A 22,662-nucleotide genomic window follows, 5' to 3' on the forward strand; every position below is an offset into this window, starting at 1 on the left:
GGGCACTAAGCTCCCAGCACAGCAAAGATCAATGTTTCTGTATCACACTGATTCATTTCCTGCTGCAAAGTATGTCTCTACCTAGGAACAGAGGACCAAAATGAGAACAAGTCCCCTGCAATTGCAAAAATTATAGAAATGCAGGATATACAGCACTTCTGCTCCTGTTTCCCTGCTCATACACAGAGGAAGCTGCAAAACATTTCCCCCAAACTTGTAACAAGCTTAAAACAAGCTGCAGAAAAGACCAAAAGCCACAAATTACAACATAAAACAGGAGGAGAGCAAGAAAGATCACAGGCACTGAGATGCCTAGGGGTCCTGCAAACAGCAAGGGAATTTGTTAGGTGCTAATTCCCAGGTGATCCTCAGCAACAGGCTGTGCTCTTTGCTGCAGCTGAAGACAAAGAAGAGGTGACAGGTCCCTGCCTCTGTCAGCTGATGAAAAGCTTATGCCTGACCCTAAGCTCGATGATTTAGTGCCGGTCGCGTGAGCAGGACTCCCTGACTAGGCTCCAGAGAAATTGCTAACACCAGCTGGAGCGCCAACACAACCAGCTCCGCATCCTGCCTCTAAGCTGTGGCCAATTTCCAGTGCTCCAGAAGAAGGCAAAGAAAACTCTCGGAAGCCGCGTTATGTAACATCTACACAATATTATAAACTAACACAGTTCTGGTTTGGTTTTTTGTTCCCATGAACGTGATATGACTCAATGGAAACTACTCTGCAGGAAATAGACAGCACATTTTGAATCTTAAGCTTCCAGAAATAACTTATCACTCAAAAGAATTTGGAAAGAGCATACCTGTTGGAGGGATGAGCCCAGCTCAGAACCTAGAGCTGAAGAAACCTGGAATTTGGGAACAGTTGAAAAAAAAAACCAACACCCTGCTTCTGACCTGACTGTTGCAATCACAGAATCACAGAATCATATAGGTTGGAAAAGACCTTAAAGATCATCAAGTCCATCCGTAAACCTAACACTAGCAAGACCACCACTATACCATGTCCCTAAGCACCTCATCCAAACGTCTCTTAAATACTTCCAGGGATGGCGACTCAACCACTTCCCTGGGCAGCCTGCTCCAATGCTTGACCACCCTTTCAGTGAAGTAAAATTTCCTAATATATCCTAATATACCAATCATGGTAGCACTGAACCGAACCCAAGCCATGCACCTACATAAGCTGTGTGTCAATATAACAGCATTCATGCTTACCTTGAAACAAACCAGAATAATCCTATAGTGGGACTTTTTTTTTCTTTCTTTCTGAGTACTTCTTAATGTTTGTACCAGCATTTCTTAAATCCTGTTTCAGCTGCTACTTATACTCCTAAAGTGGCGTTTGAAATCTGCCTCTGAATTTCAGGGTGTGAAGCCAACTCGAATCTTTTGTCTCCACATCAGCTCTCCTGACAAGGATAAAGAAGGACAAAATGTTATGCAGACTTGTTGACGGAGGTGAAACTCAGTGGTTGCCAAAGATGGTTTCTGGAAACAGTGCAAACCCTCCACTGAAACCTTACTGGCATGCAAGACAATCTTTGCTTTTTACTAGTAGGCCCAAAACTAACATTTTCATAATAATTTTCCAGTATCAAAGTGATAGTTTTTATCCAAGACAGCTGAATACTACAGAACTGTGTAACAACAATTCAGTGCCAAGCATATGCTATGTATATATTTTAACACCTTTGATAATAATAAAAAATGCATGTTCCTAGCAGTTTTCTCAACTTTCATTCAATAACAACATCCTTGAGTTGATGCTTTTTGTTTTCCTTTCATATTATTACGAACCTGTGTTTAATTCTCAGTGCCAGTTTGGCTTTTTAACCTCTCTTTCTACATTCCACTAGTAATGTCTGATTAAGAAATTAGCCTTTCAAGTGCTATAAAAAAATCCAAGAAATACAGTAACACAATACCATGGAAAACTGATATAATCTTTTCAAAACTATAAAAATTGGTCACCCAAAGGAACATCTGCATGGTAAAAATTTTAAACAAACTGGAAGGGAATCAGATAGCTCATAAAGAACCAAGCGGCTAGAAGAGCCATTGGTCGTTTACATATTTTGCTGTCATCCTGACTTGGAGGAGACTATCATTTTGAAGCATGTTTCTTCAGTTTTAGTTACCAGCATCTGGAATGAATTCCAGGATGGAACACTGAAAGTTTTTAAAAGGAAACTCAACCTTACAATAATTATTCCTTAAATCATTAATATGGTGAAAGTGCCAGATGTAAAAATATGGACAAAATAAAATAAAATATGCTCCCAGGTATCGCTCAAATCCCTAATGTACATCTGTCTGTTTTCTCAGTTCATTAATATCTGTTGTAGTCTCAGATATTTTCTTTTATGTAAAAATTTCCACTTGCTTGTTATGTCTTCTGTCTTGCATTAGAGTTATTGCTTTACCTCTCAGAATAACTCTGGCTGTGTACGTTGCGGGACTGTGGATCTACTGTGATATAGGCTTTCCTCCAGCAAAAGATAACAGTGTATTCATCTTCTACCCAACAACATGGGAAACTTTTGGTTTGATGGATATTCAAGAGGGACACCATCCCGAAAAAGTGGTTTCGTGGTGACACCACGGCTTTGTTCAGCATGGAGCTCCTCACAGGGTCCAGGTTTCATTCACAGGCACAAGGTATGATGCAATGAGACTGAGGTGTGAGGGACTGTTGGGCTTCCTGAGCTTGGGATAGGACCAAGAGCCTGAAGACCTGGCAATTCAGTCTACGCCTTCGCTCCCTGTTCACACTTTCAAAGCAGCAGGATGAAGGCAGCAGAGGGAGGGGTGAATGTCACTGTAGATTAATACAAATTGTTTGATGGTCTGTTCTTTTCAGGATGATGACACAAATCATAAGGCCAAAATCAAATTCACTTTTGTAAGTGAATCCACTTGAAATGCGATACAGTTCAGCAAAGAGTTGCACTTAAATCACTCAGGAGGACCCATTTCATTGAAAACTCCTGGAACACCTAACTAGGCTCCACCAAAGCCCCAGCCATTCATTTGTTTCCACTAATGTCTTCCCTCCCTCCACAAAGAAGATGTCTCTTCAGAGCTCCACTGAGTACTCCCAGCACCGCTAAGCATTTTTGCAGATTAATGCTTGTCTGAATGTTACTAATTAGGCCAGGCAACTATATAATGAGATGCTTACAAAGTTTATTCATCACTAAAAATAAATGTTAAGCATCTGGTTTGCAGGCTATTCCCATGTGCCATTCAGGTCCACATGCTGTAGAACCAGATGGAGCTGGAGGGAGACCAATCACAGAGCAGAGCGATTACATGTCTTAAAACCATGGTTAACTTAAATAAGCAAGTTGCCATCCCTCCATAAATCCCACATCTACCACCAGATGTGTGACAAGACTATTGCACAGGGCTTTCTAGCTCAGGCTCCCCTGCTCCAAGGGGGCAGAGGAGAAAGCCGGCCGCTCATGGCAAGGGCGATCTCTCCCTTGCACACAGCCCACTTGTCAGCAAAGCCACTCTCTGTTGGTGACCATCTGAAAAGAAAGGCCCCGATGACTCACAAAGCAGAACACCATCAAATGGGGCTACGCTAAGTAAACTCTCCTCTGTCCCAGGCAGTGGTGGAAATGACTCACCTCTCAGCTGAGCCTGGGGGAGAGCTTCTTTCTGCCATGTTAACCAAATGTTAAGTGGGTTTCTCAAGATGGTTTTTGCAGTGAAACCATTGGTGATGTTTGCTTACAAGCCCTGATTTAAGTACTCAGAGTAGCAGCAGATCTAAACAAGGACACTGTGTCTCCTGCAAGCATTTATTAGCCTGTGTACAGGCTGACAGAGAAGGTGGAATTGACAGCTGGATACTTTATTTTCCTTTTTTGCTCCTGAGCAATGCTGTGCAAAAAGAAACACTTTTCTGGTGTCATGGGCTTCACGTTGACTGGGAGAGCAAGATCTGGGAGATCCCAGGTTCTGGGGGAAAGGACGTCATTCCTCATCCAAGAGAAGAGAGAAGCAAGGGAAACAACCCGATCTAACACTAGCAGAGAGAAGGGAACAAACTGTGTTTTCCCAGAGCTGGCTGAATCAAACCCTCTAGAGAAGAGGAATATTTAACTGAATTTCACTTTTTGGATGGACTTAGAGGCTGCTTTCAGGTTGGGAGCCTTGTTTTGCTGAGCACTGCTGAGCATAAATAGAGGAGCTAATTTCTTGTCGTCCTCAAAGAGCCAGCCATCCAAGGAAGCAATGCACAAAGGCAGAACTGATAGAGGGGATGACTTTAACCATGAAGGTAATTTTTCAGCACTTGTGGTTTGTTCCTGGAAAGGTGCACAAGGTGATAAATTCATATCTGGATTTCAAGCACCCCAAAATTCAGGGTTTTCAGATTCTGGGGTTTTTTGATTCAGCACCTTACATTGCTAGGGAAACATAATAAAGTATGTTGCTTCCAGGAACCGCAGAGTACAAGTAAACTATGTAGATGAGACCATTAGCATAAGAAAAATACTCCTTTCCTCTGAAATGAGAAATCCACAAAGCTATCTGAGTGGGAGAAGGGAGCTATCTCCCACTCTCTAAACCAGCAGTGAACCTTTTAGCTGACTGCTATTTGAACACTGTTAAGTGTTGCGCTCTGCCACATTTACCAGTTTGCCCAGAAATACAAAATGACTGGATGGACACAGTAAGATTTTCAACCTGTCTGACCCCTCAAAATACTAAGATTCTCAAGAGAAACTGTGGCATAGAAGAAGCCCACAGTGCCCCAACCTCGGACAACAGTGAATCCAACCACAAGACACAAAGCTGCAGAACGTATGACTCCTGAAGCCCCACTGCTCACTGAACACGCTGATGCTACGTGGTCCAGATTTCCTTACTGTCTGCAGCCGCCCCCTGACACTGCAGCGTCCTTGATGTGGGGTGGAGCACGTAGGAAGAGCCGCGCAGGGCCGCAGTGGATGTGATCCACGCTCGCCTGTGTGATGATAAGCAGAGACATGACAGAGTGTCAGGAAGGGTGGTTTTGTGGTTATGTGGTTTGCCCACAGCCCAGAAAATCAGTCTCCACCATAACATTTTTGCTTTGTCGGAAGCAAGTCCTTTAATGTGGCTGTAAGGCACTGAGAGCACAAGGCAGTTCAGTGCTGTGCTGGTGGGAGCCATGTAGGTGTGAGGCATGGGGAGACAGACAGGTACATGGACAGAGGAATGATGACAATCTCATCAAATTTCACTGTGTTAGAGCCAGGTTAGACAAAAGGGGATGGATTATGGAAAGTTACAGCAAAGCTGGAAAACATTTGGGGAGGTTTAGTGGCACTGGATCAAAGGTGCCCATTTTGGAAGGGAAAGGAGCTTGAACACATTTCAGTTATGGGCACCATCTCCAGCTAGCTGGAAGCAATGGAGACTTCTTTCAACATCACCCAGTGCAGGAAGAGAAGCCAGGGAAAACTGGGGTTGGAAGGTAAAGACGGAGAACAGTGCAGGTCATGGAAGCAGGGTCTTCCAGGGCCAAGTATGCACAGGCGGTGAGGAGAAGAGGGAGAGGACGCTTGCCAAACTAAACCCGGGTGCTACTGCAGCAGAAAAAGAGGTAAACGGCAGCAGGGAGGCTGGGATTCAGGTTCAGCCAATGCCTGGAGAGCCAGGTGTAATTCTCGCGGCTCATCCGACCAGAAAGGACCGAACTGCTTCCATACGCAGACCCAGGATCACATCAACTATCCACATGTGGCCGTTGTAATGGTTTACTCCATCTGGAACAAACCTGAACGCACAACTGAAGAATGGGGTTGTGGGAGGTGAGCTATAGGATACTGCTTTGGAGTGTTTGGCAGGATTAATTCATGGTTCCCCAAGAGAAAATGAAGGTTGACAAACTCGTGAGAGTAAATAAAACAGCTGATGAAAATGAGGACTGGCCAAATGAGAAGAATATTAAGTAACAGGCATAATGCACCTACTTGCCTGTGTCCTATTTTCAATATATTTCCTGTATTCAATATATGTCCTATATTTCACCTTGGAAAATGACACACACCCACATCTCCACACAGAAATCACCAGAAGTTAATGCCACAGAGCTAGGGTATGAGCGCAGGCTCAGTAACAACTCCACATCAGTGCCTCAGGCAAGATGTTCTCCATTCTGGTTTAGGTTAACCCATCTCCAAAGCAGGATTAAGCTAAACCATTTGAGAGCAGGCTTTGGACAAAAACATATGTCTTCATGGGCAACTAGTGCCTGATGCCAGAACTGAAGCCACTGCTCCACGGTTTTGAGACTACTTGGAAGAACTGAAGTGAAGGAGAAAGCAAGTGGTAATAGAGACGCTAGGTGAGGACTGCACAACAGTGCTGTTGGGACAATTTTAGAGAAGGTCAGAGTGCTCCTAGCAAAAATATTTTGTGGGTGGCATGAAAATACTCCTGCTGGCTTGTGTCCATTTTTATTGGCAGAACCATCAGTTGATATCACCTGGGAATTTTGTTCAGTTTTTTTAGTTACGATTTATGGGGTAAGTTTAAAAACCTCAGAACCAATAAATACATGGTATTGGTGTTTTGGTACAGAAAAAAGCTCCTTCCTGACAGCACTAAAGGATATTACCCATTGCTGTTCCTGAATCCCTGAAATACAGCTTTTGGGCTCCGGCTGCAGGGAAGGTTTGAGTCTTGACTCTTTCCTTTTAGTCCAAAGGAGAACGCTCTTTCAAACACGAGAGTCAGGGTCTTGTGTCCAGTCCCTAACAAATGGAAGGGGAATGGGAGCGAGACGGAGCACATTCCACAGCCTGGTGTGTTTAAGGAAAGGGGTATAGCTTTCACTCTCCCGCTGTTAGACAATAATGCGCTGACTGAAAATGTCAAGCTTCAGTTTAAACAAAATAAAAGACTGGAGGGCCCAGGGTAGAGAATTTAAACACATATTAATTAGGGCTCATAATACTCTGACATTTGCTAGATTTTTAATAAACTGATTAATATTTCTTCTTCATATTTCACTGACATGAAATCAGTGCAGCACAATTAATTTCAACAAGTTTCGGTCAGTGGGTGCTGAAGGAAAACGAACATACAGTGTCACAGACTTGCATTAAAAGTACTCTCACTTTGAGCAAGTAACATGGAAACCCATTGCCCTCTGCACGAGAAAATTGCAGCTCAGGACCTTGAGAGGAATTTATTTACTTGCAGTAAGTGATTTACTTAGATAATAATAATTACACAAAAAGAAGAGGAAGGCAGAGAGAACAGAGGATTAAAGCTCCCTCAAGAATGCAAGAGAATGGAGTAAAAGACATCCCCAAATGTGGAAGCACAACACTTAGGCTTATGTTAGCATGAAGTCTTAGCTTCATATGTTCATTACAAACCAACAGGGAGAAAGAACATTTTCTGGAAGACATTGAAGGTTCAGTTGTTATTGTAGCAATGAGCACTAGAGCAACATCTCTTTACTAGATTATAATCTCTTCAGTGGCGCTTACGTGAATGATTAAGAAGGTACCAGTATCTAACCAGAGCTGTAACACTTCCACATAACTAGCTATTGAATCTTGTAGGTTGTCATAAATGTTCCCAACCTCTCTGATATAGTTCCTTCCTCTTTTGTTAGCTACCACTATATTTCTTTATGTGATGAGAAGCTTCAGTCATAGAGTGGGTCCCTGTTGTGCAAGCTTTAGTTGAAACACCAAGAAGCAGAAGTCTGGCCCAGGGACATCTGGGAATGATGTTTAGGCATGAGTTACAGCTCAGGACAAAATATCATGGCAATAACATAAGCCACTACGCTGGTACAAATTGAGATACAGAGCACAACCCTAATGTCTGAAGAAAAGCAACTGGACAGACGCTAACTTTTGCATCACTTAATGTGTTATAGCACACGTACTTAATCACGGCGATCCTGAAAAAAATCACATACACATGACCATGATCTCTTCCTGCTAGTAAGTGAAATTTGTGTGGGGGTCTTAGTTTTGCTAAGAGAAACCCTGGGGTGTCGTTATCATAGAAAGAAATGGACTGAGAATGTACATTCTGTAATAAAGAGAAATTTTTTAGCATTTAAAATGTTAGCTCTCACACTGAGCACATGGTATTCAAATCCTACACATAAGAAAGTTCAAGCAGAGAACAGAGCTAGACATCCTCTTCCCAGATTCTCATGAAATTTTAGATTTTGAAAATAAAGCATTCACCTTTCTCCATATTTTTTTCAAACTATCAATCTACAAAATTATGAAATTAAAAACCGAGAATCTTGAAATCTAAATAAATTGCAGTTTAACAAAAGTGAAACATATTTCAAATAAACATTAAAAGGGGAAATGTTTTTTAAGAGATTTGACTTCAAAATGACAGAAAGTGGTTTTGTGTTAAGTTGTGGCTGTTATTATTATTCCTATTATTATTATGTTCTTGTTATTGCCCGTATTAATAAAATACTTGTATCCACTAAAGCCTAAGAACGTCTATCAGAGACCCATGTGCTGGGTATTTTACTGATGTTTATTTGAAAGACTGTCCTTGCCTCAAAGAACTTTTAATTTACTGTTGCACCCAGGGGAACGGAGAACAGAAATAGCTGGTTAGCACAGGAGCTGGATTATCACAGATTCCCAATGTCACAAGAGATACATCAAAACCCAGTCCATCATCATCAAGAGTAACACACGAGACCTGGGGTGACCCAGGCAAGCTCAAAACACCACTGCCTCTTAGCGAGAAGTAGACCTGACCTGAGCAGCTTGCAGCCTAAATAGATGCAGAAACAGCTGGGATGAGAAGAAAAGAGAGAGGAAGATACTGATTCAGTCTTACAAATCAGGAGGTAAGAAACTCCAGCACTGAGCTAGCAGAGCATGGCATGGTGGAAGAGTTTCCCAAAGTCACCCAGATACAGCAGATCCCCAATGTCCAGGCTGGAGTTAAAACTACAAGGACATTCTTTGCAGATAGCACAGCGTGCAGCAGGAAGGGTGTTGGAGAAGAAAGTGCTCTAAGGGAGTCATTACAGTGTCAAGTAGCTAATACATACTAGGATAGTGTTTAATTAGCATGGCTCAATGAGCTACCACTACCTGGCTGGACCGTGGTCACTGATTATATGGATGTTACTGAAACCGCGAAGTTTTACACGTGTAAAACCTGCCTTCCTTGGGGTCTAAGCCAAGGCTTCTTACCCTGCCACTACAGCAGGCTAAGGGCTTTGGTACCGCCCCAGGTTCCTAGACCCAAGCTCTGGTCCTAGCCCTTCCCTTCCAGCAGAGGTCAATGGACAGGAGACCTCTTTGCTTTTACACCTCCAGAGCTTGCCACTCGGCAGCGTTATGTCAACAATGTTGATTTCAATTAATACATCAGGCTGGGAGCTGCAGCAGGACAGATCTGCTACAGAATGCCTCAGGGAAGGGTTTGCTGCTCCAAGCTGTGAGGGCAGCAACTGCATCTTCCACCATGGCTACCTTCAACAGGGAGCCCAAATCAGTCCTAACCTGCACCCACAGCTCCTCCTGGGAGCTCATCATGCTGCCATAGATGTTGGAGATCACCATCTCCCAGACCCTGGAGATCATGCCCACACCCTCATGTTTTTTGAGGCACACAAGAAGGAAGTTGAAGAAAGTTTGGAGCTTATGGAATCGTGTTTCTCCTCTTGGTCTGTGCAGTCAGAGTGTGCAGGCAACCTCAGCTCTGCAGGTGACAAATGAAGATGGTTCCTCTCCCCGCAGCCAAACAGGCATCCCCAAGGGAGAGCTTTTTTACAATCAGGCTTATCTAGCCTCCACAAGCCCACAGAGGATATGCAGAGAGACTCCTTTCAGCCCCTATTGGGTATTACCAGTGTCAATCCCGGTGCACAGACTAGAGCCCTCCTGTCTTCACTTTAAATTAAGTCTTAAAATATGGGCCAAATATGATGGATTTGTAGACAGTTGCTTAGAGAAGGAAGTGCTGCAGAGGATTCATTACACTATGGGCTGACAGCTGATGCCTAAGTATTGCAAAACCCATGGGGTTTCCAGAAGGAGCTTGACATGAAATATGTGGTGAAGGAGCAGTACGGGCTGCAGAAGCCACGGCACCGTGGAGAGACAGATATGAAATGGAAATTACTGAAGCCAGTGATGGCCACAAAAAGAATAAGGAGCTGGGAAATACCCAGCCCATTTAGAAGAGATCTGCGATGGGGAGGAGACAAGAATACTGGATCCCAAATAAGAGGAGTTCAGCTCCTTTGCCTCCTTTCTAGGGCAGTCCTCCTTATAACCTGTGCAACTCAAGAGATAAGCTCTTTGTGATGGATGTTGGTGATTTTGGCATTAGATTTATAGCCTCTTTTACAGGAATGGGAGTCTGGAGACCTGGATTCTTGTATCTCGACTCTGTTATCGATTTCCTGAATAAACTTAGTGAGTTGTACAGACCCACCTTTTCAAGTGTGGCAGCCTGAAGTTCAGTGCACAACCCCATGGTCAGCCCCACAGAGAATCCCTCCTACGACCTATAAGGCCCACTTTGCAAATCGGGAAGTTGGCCTCAATTCTGTGAGCCTCCATCTCCTAAACTGTTGCTACCGGTATTATCCTTCTGCAAGGTTCTTCCAGAGGCTCCGTTTATTCATGCTCACAAAGAATAACAAATGCAGGGACAGAGGAGATATGGAAAAGCGAACCAGATAAAAACATTATCTGAAAACCGCATCACCACATCAGCAAGTGGAGCTGTATCAGAGGGGGCAGAGGAAATTGTTGTTTCCCCTGCCTCTCTCCAATTCTTCACTCACATCCACCCCTACAGAGACCAGACCAGAAAGAGACTAAGTTGATACTGAAAAATAGAAAACAGCAACCCCACAGGATTATCTAGGACTACCCCAAATAAACCCACAGAAATTAGGCTCATAAGTACTTGGTACTCATTCAGCACATGTCATCTGATAATCTTGGGGCAGCTTACAATGTCTGGCTAGGGAGCAGCAGGCCCAAGCATTTCTGAATAGCAGACTAAGTTAGATGACTAAATATGGTATTTTTTTATGAACTTGGAGCACCCACTTTGCAGTGCTTGGCCCAGGATTGATTCCTTTTGAGACCTAGGCCTTTGATCTCACTGCTAGACAAAATAATTAAAGGAACTGAAATACAATTGAGGTTTCTTTCCAGCTTAAAAAATTAAAAAAAAAAAAAAACTTGGATATCTCATTTGGACTCTTCAGATAAAACATCACATAGGAAAACAACATGGTGTCTCTTGAGCTTATTCCATCAGCTCCATTCTTTTAAGCTCACATGTGAAGCTACTCAGATCTTTTATTGGGAGGGAGAAAAATTGGAAGCATCAGGTAACAACAGGGGGGATGCTCGACTTTAAACCAGACACATTTCCCTCTAAGGACCATTACCTAAAATGCTCTTTTCATACTGAATGCCCCTGCTGAGAGATTTTGCTTTGAAAGTGGGCCTCTGTTTGGAAAGAGGGTTTTCTTTGTTGTTGCACACACAGATTTGGTAATTTGGGTGGTGCTTCGTTTTTCTTGACCAGCCTCACCAGCCTGCTTGATGGTTCCACTTTAGAGACAAAGATGATCTGCTTCCCTCCCGAAACACCCAGGAGATTCCATGGCTGGAGCAGGAGGGACAAGAGGTCCATATCACGAGGCTGGGGAAGGATTTGATGGGTTTCTAGTAGCTCCTGCCACCCACTCTGAGGTCTCAGGACTAGGTCAGAACAGTCCAGTGATGCTTTTTCTCCTCAGCAAGGAAAGAGAGTGGCAGAGTGGTTGAGGGGGTTTCCTACAGGTCCAAAGGTGCTCCAACTGGAGCCTCACTTGGATTTCATGCTATAAACTGTCCCAAATTAACCCTAGTGGGAAAGAATATCTGGTAATTTGGAGCAAGGAGCCAAAAGCACATACGACATAGTAACTTCAATCACCTCCCTGGAGAGCTTAGGTTCTTCAAGTAGGCTATACATCATTCATGAGGACTAAAAAAGTCACCACCAGGTGTTTCAGCAGCAAATTTCAATATCTAGAGAGCGAGGGGTGAGTGAAGCCTCTAATGCTACTGACAATCTAACCTTGTCTCTTGGCTTAAGCTAGTTTTGCATCCTCTGATCATAAACTGGTGTTCAAAAGCCAGTGCCTGGAAGTTTAGTGAAAAATCAATATTTACCTAAAAGGGCACTGGTTTTATCCTTCACACTCACCTTCCATAGTGAGGCATCTTTCTCCCCCAGCCATATCTTTTTCTCTTGCTTCCCCTTTCTCCCCTTCAGTCTGAGATCCTGACAAGGTAGGAAGGCAGAAGACTGGATTTCCTCATCACGGAGACAGTTAAAATGGCTATTTTGGTGATGCTCCCAGCCTCAGATAGGTTGCCAGCACCGTGGCAAACCCAGTGTGACCACACAGTTTGTGAGTCCTGGGCTGGCTTTGAAACCCTTTGGAGCAAGCACATCCCACTCCTTGCAAGCGTTTCGTATGACATTCCTTCATTTTACATTTTCTTCTGTGGGAGTACATTTGTTATTAATCACTGGCTTGCACATTAATACAGTGCTTTCTAACAGTTAAACCAGATATTCCATCCTAGCAACTCAAATTAATATTTGTTTGAATAATCTATTTAAGATGATGTCTGGCCAGCAGTGTGGTCTGGCTGGCAGCACTCTGCTCTCCCAAGCGGACGTTTTCATTTGGTTTGTTCCATATTTTCTTCCTCTGCTCTTATTTTTTATCATCCCCAAAAATCTTCCATTCAAATTGCTTTCTCCAGCAATGGTTCCTCTTGCATTCAGTCCATATAGGTCAAAGTACTTTTTCGTTGCTTGTCCTAATTGTTTTGGACAAATGGCTCTATTGAAACCAAATATTTTCGAGGAACATATTTTTGTGGCTTTTTGTATTATTTAAGATTCAAGTTTAGATACATATTCTGAGTACAAAATATATATGATACATGAAACAAAATATGCTGTTTGTATGCATATATGTGCATCTGTATTTATTCTATTATTTTGCAGCATGACCATTGATTACATGTATCATTGCACTGATGTTGTTTTAAGGATTGTCTTCCACAAGATCGAAGTCCTCCTGTCTTAATTTCTACCATGATGAAAATGATAAGAAACTTGAGGATAATCAGACACTGATTTGGGGTGGATATAAACGCTCTCCTTTTTTGAAAGATTTGAAGTCTGAAGCCAACTTTCACAGTTCAAACTTGTCTCTAGAAACACAAATGAGCAGCAATTCACGTCCAGTAGCAATTTCTCCACTGAATCATACTCAGACTCTGGTCCAAAGTCCTTCTGTGTTTTGAGGAAGTAAGAAGCTTTTCTGGCTTGGGTTGGCCACAAACTGCCTTGGAAAACAAAATTTTCAGAACTGTTCATTTTCAGAATGTTGCACTGGTAGAAATTTGCTTTGACAACACCCCTCTGAGGTACAGGGATCAGTGTAATGTGCTCTGACTTCACAAGATGCTGCGAATACAACCTGTGCAGTGGGAGTCAACTTTGCCCTATCAGCTCTGGACCAGGTCCACAGAGAATAAATGTATGGAAAGAGGTAATAACACAAGTTATCCAGACCTCAGTGTTTTTCAAAGCCTAAGACACTATATGTGTTGTGGGGCGTTATTGTTTCTTTTTACTTAAGTATGTTTTCAGAAGTCTATTTCAATCAACTGTGATTGCAAAAAAATAGCTGCGAATGACTGCTTCCCAATGAAATGTGCACTGGGAAAATGATTATATTGTATCGTATAAAATTTTCCCCTCATCTAAAGAAGTGTTTTCTGTAACACTTTTCACTGAGGTTAAAAGATACTGTTCTTTGTGCCAGAAGAACTAATTATTTTTCTCCAGCTGCAAAATAGCAGGTAAAAAACAATGATTAGTCTAAGAATTCCCTCCTCAACCAAGGGAAATCAAGGTGGGTTTTTTTTAATATACTCAATTGAGATAAACGGATATCTTTTCCTGAGAACCTGCATTTAAATTGATAACCACAATCAATTCCAAGAGGAAGTTGCACAAGTCTTTACATCATAGATTATTTCCCTTTAATTGAAGTCTTCCAAAAAAGTGAGAATCCTGGAAATTCTGTATGTTTGAGTCCTTATTTAATTTATTTTAGTCATATAATCATTGCTAGAAGAAAACAGCAGAAACCAAAAAAGCGATCTGCCTTTCCATTGTATAACAGTTGCCCTATCAAATTTCAGACTGGGATATTTATTCTTGGAGACACAGACTATAGCATATATCCATCATACATATATTTACGTTAACCTACAATTGCATTCATCCAAACACACACTGTACAATCGCTGCAATTTATATGGCCCTTTATGATTATAAAGTAAAAAGCATTAATAAACTGGCAAGATCCTTGACCACACGACCATCTCTTAAAAAAAAAAAATCCATCACCATGTTCTTCCAGATATTCCAGAGAAAGCCACAGTCTGAGTTTGACAAACCATGCACTTCCCTGACTTCATGTCCACCTCTCCTAGAAGCTCCTAGCATACTGGGCACAGGGAACCCTCCCCTGTGCTAGCACCTTCCGTGTGTTCCTCCTCAGGAAGATGTTGTCTGGGGAATGCACGTTTTGCCCCATTAGGGACACACTAAGGTCAAAAGGCCCACCAAGATCTAGCCCACTTTACCACGGTCCCACAAGGACATGAGGAGGGACATGGAGAATTTATTTCCCACTCAACACAACATAAGAACCATTCATACCTGGGAGGGACTCTTCAAAACCTAAACTGCAGCTGCACACTAGCAGTTGTACCGTAAGCAGAACCTGCTACAGACGTGGTAAAGGACAGAGTAAACCTCTTCTACTCCAAAAACACCTGCAGGTTTTGGAGCTTATGGCTTACTTGTTGCAAATATATATCACTCCAAAAGAAGTTGCTTCAGGCTGTCTGATGATAATTTCGTATTAGAAATGCTCTTTTCTACCTGAGGTAACACTTTTCTTATTGTGACTTCTTGCCATCTCAAAGTTCAGCTAGACAAAAAGGTGGTGACCAGAACAAAGATAGCAGGGAATGAAACAAATCTTTGACACAGAAGCCAAATCTAGACAATGAAATTCCTCTCCACAAGGGTGAACAACTACTGGAGGACCTCAGCACCTACAGAACCAGATGAGAAATCAACCTCTTTAAACTGACCAACCTTCAACAATTTCTGTGCACCCATGAAACTTTCACTCAATCAAAAATTATAATAGCAAAACAGTAGCCCATGTTTTATGAAACAGGCGAGATATTTTCTCCTAAAGGCCAGAAAAGAGGACTAGGGACTAGAAATACGTTGTTACAGCTGTATCCATTTGTAGATATGTAGAAGAGCTACAGGTACTACTGTGCTGTAAGACAAATTGGGAGATTCCACCAGATATTGGCAGGTTGGTAGATCACAGAACACAGAACATCTTTACTAGTACATGACCAGATTTTATATAAAGGAGACACCATTAAACACTTGCAATCCGTTTTTATGTAGAGCAGTTGGTAGGATGTAGCAATTTTATTATTCTGTGCTTATGTGCAAGACCTTGCCTTTGGTCTTTAGATTAGTTCAGGACAAACCCTTTCTATCAGTTCACTTCTGAAACGGAAGACTTTTCAGCTAATCTTTGTAGAAATCTATTGCAATCAAATTTGCTCAGAACAAAAGCCAATATACCATACTTACTTTAAAAGCTCTTTTTGTCAATGACCTTGGTGTGAAAGCAGTATGCTCCATTGCTATTTTTTCTCCGCTATTGTTTATCCTGAAAAGCAGCTGGTCCTTAATGAATATCTCACTATTTGACTCAAAGGCAGAGTATTTTAACTCCCTTCAGGAGTTATTGTAACTCCTCTTCTAACAGACCCTTCCCTTGACCTCACTCCCACCCTCGCCACCTACAGAAGATTTCCAGGAAGGTTAGAATGGAGATTTGCAAAACAAAAATGGTGTAAGATTTTCATTCTGCATCACTAGATGGCAATTCCTAATTATTAGTGGGGCCAAGACGCACACGGTAATGACTGAGCTCATAAAAAAGTATTTATCACTGATTTATGGAACTGGGGGGAGAAGAAGGAAAGGAGAGATTTTTCCTGAAAAAATGAAGGCCTGCTTTTTGGTGCTTTAGTTTGTTTTTAATAAAAATTTTGAAATGAAGAAATGGGGGCAAATGTTTCCGTTTTTTGGTATTAACATTAAAAAGTTCCAGTATTTGTTAAAACCGCCTCTAACACTAAGCCCTCGCAGCTCCCGTTTAAGTCCATGGGAACTGCAAGCCCTAAATGCTGGCTCGCTGTAACCAACTTCCCATACAGCCAGTTCCCGAGTCTTTATCCATGTTTTACTCGGCCTTTACTCAATCAAAGCTCCCACTTAGGGGCAGTAAATAAGGACTTTAGGAACTGGCCCAATGGACAGGTTCCACAGCATGCAAGACAACTCTTATTAAGTGTGGGCGTTAGTCAGCAATAAGCCCTCCTCCACCTCTTAAACTTTTGGTGTTCCCACAAGGGAAGCTATTGAAAGCCTGTGCTTTGTAAGTTCAATTCCCTCTGCTGGCTTATAACACAGCTGCTATATATTATCTTATACATTTGACCACAAAGGTGCATTCTATAGGCAAGATTCATCCACTCCTGCCATCCCTTTTTATTCATTCACTGCTTTTCAGTGTAATGTTTGGGGACCCTGTTCTCAGCCACTTGTACATTTCAGCACTTGAAACACACCAAGAGGGACAATCGCTTGACTGATATCTCCATCTTAGTATCTATACCGGTCTCTCTGTTTCTCTAGCTTTCTACCCAAGCCATTGTGTGTGCCAATTGTGCTATCATAAAGCAGAGTGTTGGGCTGTTTTGTGATGATGAAGAACCATGCAATCACAAGCTTTACTGCATACCATCCCATCCAGTGACCCCTGTTCTTATCATGAGAGCCCATTCAAGGGGAAATTACACCAGACTTCAACGGCGAAAGTGTCCCTCTGTTTCCAGGCTATTCAGGACAAAAGGTGAGAACTGCAGAACAAGCCTCTTCTGCTTTAATTGTGAAATGTTTCAAGCAACTGGGGGGGGAGGTGGGCAGAGGGGTTAAGGGGGATGGGGAGGGAGAAAAAAAAACAAAAAAAGAAAAACTCTATTGAGATCAGGTGGTCCCATTTCCCAGAGATAAACAAGTTCAATAATATACTGGTCAACAGAGTTACCCTATCCTCAACAGGCTTTTGTTTTTTAAAAAAGGACTAAAATAACCACTTGGAAATGTTAAACCAAGGCATGGCATTTTAATATGAAAATGGAGGCCTAGTATATTTTTGGTCCCTCTGACAACGATTGCCCTCAATTAGATCACTTATACTCAGTAAATTGGTTGCTGTGAGGGGTTTGTGATCATAAAAATAATTCATACATGGCAAGTTGCTTTCAAACCTGGGGGTTTTTTGCTGTTGTTGGTGGTTTTTTCTCTGCTTTTTGCTTATTGCCATAGTAACGACAAGTGCATATTTTGGCTTGCTTCCAAAATAATATTCAAGAATGTTCTTTCCGTCCGTTTTTAAGAGGAATCATTATGAATATTTGAATTATATTTTCCAATTAGGTGAACTGAAGTGTTTTCCAGCAACTCTGTTTTTTTCCCCTCGTTTATAGAAAATGTGAAATTTTTATTACACCAAGGACTTTCAAGACAATAGCTACAGAGACTATTTTTCAGTACTGTTTGTAATATCTAATTCAGAGCTAATTTTTAATGGACAGGGTTCCATGGGGATTTGTTTGCAAATTTCATCAACTTGAGTTCCTGCTTCATTTGCTGAGATGCAGTACTTGGAATTGACCCAGTGAGCAGGAACACTCTTGTTCCTTTTAAAGCATTACTGTATATTACAATAAACAGTGACTGGTTATCAAAAATAAAATGCTTGATTGTCTACAGATTTAGAGCACACATTTTTGTCTTGGATGAACTGTCGAGTTAGAGTCACCACTGACACAGCTTAAACAAACACATACATTTTATTTTAAGCCTTGCGTTTCTTCAGAAGCCAATCGGATGTGCTCAGTTCAAAACAAAAGCAATTTCATGAGGAAATGCTTCTGTGATGCACACATTTTGTGCTTAGCTGTCTTTACTAAAAAGCATAGCTGAATAAATCTCAGTACCTTCTCTCTGTTTCACAAAACATCATCATTTAGAGTCTCCAATGATATCTGTGTCTTGGTCCTTTTTCTTGTATACTTTTATATTTTATCTTCTCACATACTCTTTTATATTTGCCCTGGTAATACACTCTTCGGCCCGGGTCCTGAATGGATGAAAGCCAATCCAACTTGCCAAACCCACACTTCCACCCTCCTTCAGCAGTAAAGTGTCTGTCACTTGAAAAGCAATCCAAAGCGATCAAATCATTAAGGGGTTGCTTAAGAAGGGTTTGATATGCTCCTGTCTCTGGAATCATCTCCAAAATATCTGCTGTTGGGGTTTTCCTAGTGGACAGCAATAGCCATTTCAGGTGAACCAAATAAACACAAAATAGAAGAAAGCATTTTTAAACCCAGGAGCTCATTTTAGCAGACCTTGTTTCTGATGACTCTGTTGTAGACACCTAGGCCTTGCTGGTCAATGGAAGTCAACATCTGCAAACTCTCCAGAGTGTAAATATTAGGACTTACTGCAAAATCAAGCTGTATTTTCCACCAAACAGCATAAACACAGTCGACTTGCTGTATACTTCTGCACAGGGATAGAAATAGCCTCACATATTGAACTCATACAAGACCCTTTTCCAAAATGGGCTGTAGGTGAAAAAGGTCCTGAAACTTCTGAAGTGTCATCCAGGGCCTCTCAACTTCCCTTCCAGTCTTGGCCTCGATATAGGATTGAGTCAGACTCAAACGCCTTTGAGTCTCTGAAAAGCCATATCTACTCATCATTGTTTGTGCCTTGTAGAAGCATCTTGTCCCAAGAAACCGCTAAGATGAAACGTAGCAGAAATGTCAAAAGCATAAAGCATCGTTTACATGGCACTGGGGGAAGGGGCAGGAGCAGAGGAGGGAGACGCAGCAAAAGGGAGTTTTACAATGCCAAAGCATGATGGGCTTTTTGCAAACAAAGGTGAAGGTCTGGGTCTGCCAAGTTCCTCCGATCTCAGACTACAGCGGATTAGACCTACAGGCACTGTTTTGTAGTTTCAGGCTAAGCAGGCAAACAAAAACACTGTGCTATATTCATCCTCTCTTGCATTACAGCACGAAACAAGCAATTAAAAAACCCTAACTGCTCGGACATGTTTGATCAGGAAGCACTTAAGCAACACAGAAGGAATCTACAGCTTTTGATATTACATTAATACACTAATATCTTAATCCTTTACCAGTGACAGACTACACATTTAAATCCCTAATGGGACCTGGTTTCCAAATTACATTATTTAATGTTTATTCAGTGAATAATCCAAATAGTATTTAACACCACTGAAGAAAAAACACACACACCCCCTGGGCGGATTGTCTGCTTTTCCTTTGCTTCGTAATTGCCCAACCAAGGGCCCTATTAAATAACTCCATTTTTTATGATCTTAAAGTGAAATGAACCCTCTATTTGAAAGTTGCACAGAAGAAACACTTCAGGCACACATGCACACTATAAAATCCAGCTCCATGTCAAAAACTTTCCACCGATCAAGATTGTTTTGATCCATTTGGGGACTTTCTGGCCAGACGTATTTAATACCAAAGGGCCTGATCCAGGCCCCATCCTGGAAAGAGAACAAAAGCAAACACCAAGGGAGCATCAAAGAAATAGAAATGGCTCGTCAATGAAATCTCTGCGTGTGGAAGAGGGGAAGTTAATTGCCTGTAACATTATACTATAATTAGGACACTTTCAATAGGATTTGTGCCACCCAGCTGTGGACACGGCTGGTGGGGTTATAATCACCCAAGCTCCCTTGCTACCCAGCAGAAATGCCTTCCCCTTCTCTGCGGTGGGAGCTCAGGCAGCCATGAGGCTACGGGAGGTCTCTGCGTGATGGGGCTGGCGTTGGGTGGCACAAACACAGGCGGCTCTGTGCCGTGACAGCATGTCCTGGTGCTTCCTTGCCTGATCCCCATGGTGCTCCCCTCCAAGCCTTGCCCAGCAGCACCCCACTGCCGTGTACCCACAGGGATGCAATAGCCCATTCACTCCCTTGGGAAAGGTCAGCCCCATGGTCAGCAGAAATCACTTGTTTCCCTGGGGAGAAGTGCTTGATTCCTCTAACCAACAGAATACAACCCCTTCACGGCCAAAGATGAGCTACTTTGCATTTCTAAGAGGCAAAGTGTCTTCTTGCCCCCACGTGCTCCTCAAGTAGAGGAAATCACCACAGACGTATGATACCTGCAACAACAGATGCTCCTGTCGCAGTCCCCACATTTTCATGCCTCTCTTTCAAACCTGTCTTAAATAAAGGCCAGGCTTTTTTCTTCTTTTATCGAACATCTCTAACTGAAACCTTCAGTCTTTGATACCTAAATCAACTTGAGTAGATCCTGAGGTTGTGAGTCTGTGTGGAAGTGAAGTTAGGGACAGGAGATTTATTTGTAACACTAACAAAAACAAGGATTTTTGAAAATATCTCCTTGGTTCAGATCTGCTTTGTATTTGTCACAAATAGTCAATGGTGCTTGATTCCAGCATTTAACTGTTTCAATCTGCATAGTTAAAAAAATAATACCCAGCACAATTCCAGAGACACATGTTTTGACATCACAGCTCCTAGTAAGCTGTCAACATTTCCATTAAAGAGCCCTGCTTGGAGAGCTGGACATATCGACAGCTTCAAGAGCTACGGCTTGTAATAGAAGGCACACGTGTTACTACCAGTTTGTATGTAAATGGATAGATTCAGGGATACACTGACAGACAGACAGCTCCTAGTAAACCATCAGCTTCTGCAGTGTGAAGTCCTGTATTAGCTCCTACTGTCCCAGACCATGACTAGCTTCTCCTAAAAGAGAAGCTGTTCAATACAGGGTGGCCCAGCAACATCCTAAATACACTGCAGAGGGATGGGGCTGGTCCTCCCTGTTACTCCACAGCCAGACTGGGAATGAGGGGTCAGTGGAAGATTGCCCACCCCACACACCAGCGCAGGGGCTTTTGGAGGGACGCCGATTTAAAGACTGCATCGTAAGTGCATAGCATCTAGAGAGTGCAAAGCATTAGCTCTCAGCATGAGACATTTGACTTTCCAACCTTAATAATACAAGGAGATTTTGTTCCCAGCATTATCGTTCACATTTTTATGACATGATTGGCTGAAAGAATTATAGGTCTTTTCCACAGACCAAGGCAAGCATCCCCAAAACTTATACTTTTGAGAGGGTTTGGGTGGTATTTTTTGGACTGTTGACCATAGGGTATATTACCAGAAGCAGAGAAAAGAAGAAATAACACCTGATTCCTTTCCTTGTAGAACAGGGAACCTCAGTTATTAATGAGATATATGAGGTGACTCTTATACAGGCCTCACTGTAACAAAGCCCTCATAATCACTGGTGGATTTCATCCTACCTTTATATGAGGCAGTGAATATTTATCCTTACTACACTGAGGGGGAACTTCAGCACTGATGAAGTAACTCCCCCAAGGACTCCCCAGTGGGGCTGGGAACCTGACCTGCACCTCCTGCATCCCGGTCCAACCCCCTCCGCTTTAAGCAGCATGGTCTTTTGGTGAGTGATGCTGGGAGCCAATACAGGGTTGTGTGGACATGGCAAAAGAAAAAAAGAAGCCAAAATGCGCTGTGCAGTCTGAAATCTGAATTACCGGCAGGGTCAGGGAGCTATTTTACTTGCTACCACTGTGAACTCCAGGAATGGAATCAATTAGTATTAGTTTAAAACATCATCTGTTTCAGTTTAACAGAAAGCTTCTGTTCAGTGAAATACAGGGTTGGTAAATGAAAAATAAAAGTTGATCTGATTTTAGTAACTCCTAAGGTACTATTTTAGGTGTGGCAAAGAGGTATATCATACATCTGCCGCAAACACGTGTGACAATACATTACTCTTGTTTTTCTTCATGTCTTCATAGAAGAATATCCCTGCAAGTCATGCATGAGCACAAATCACAAATCTGTGCTTAGCAAGATGTTTCATCAGTGACTTCACAGATGTGTGACAATATTTTCTTCAACGATACTGTTAGGTGATAAACCAGCTACTTTTAAATGGATGTTTGCCCAGGTAATTAAAACCATCTTAATATCACGATGGAAGAATTCCTTTCCAGGCATCATTTCTATCTTTAGAGAGATAAACTCTCTCTATGTGGCTTTTTTTACCATAGATTTTGACAGGCTATGGTAGGAGGATTCATTAGAGAGCTGCAAAATACAAGAGTTTTCCAACGCAATGAACTCGCTCCAAGAAATACTGCATTTTTTTTCACAAAAGGTTTTTAAAGTACTGTCATCCTTTCCAATTCAAAACAGTCCTAACACATTTCAGTTCCTCAGGGGCACCACCAGCTTGCTCCTGACCTAAGCGTCTTACAAGGATAACAGCATATATTACTTTATAGGTAAAACAGGAGCGATGTTCCTGAAAACTG

This window comes from Ciconia boyciana, chromosome 7 (genome assembly GCF_034638445.1).
Source record: "Ciconia boyciana chromosome 7, ASM3463844v1, whole genome shotgun sequence".
NCBI lineage: Eukaryota > Metazoa > Chordata > Aves > Ciconiiformes > Ciconiidae > Ciconia > Ciconia boyciana.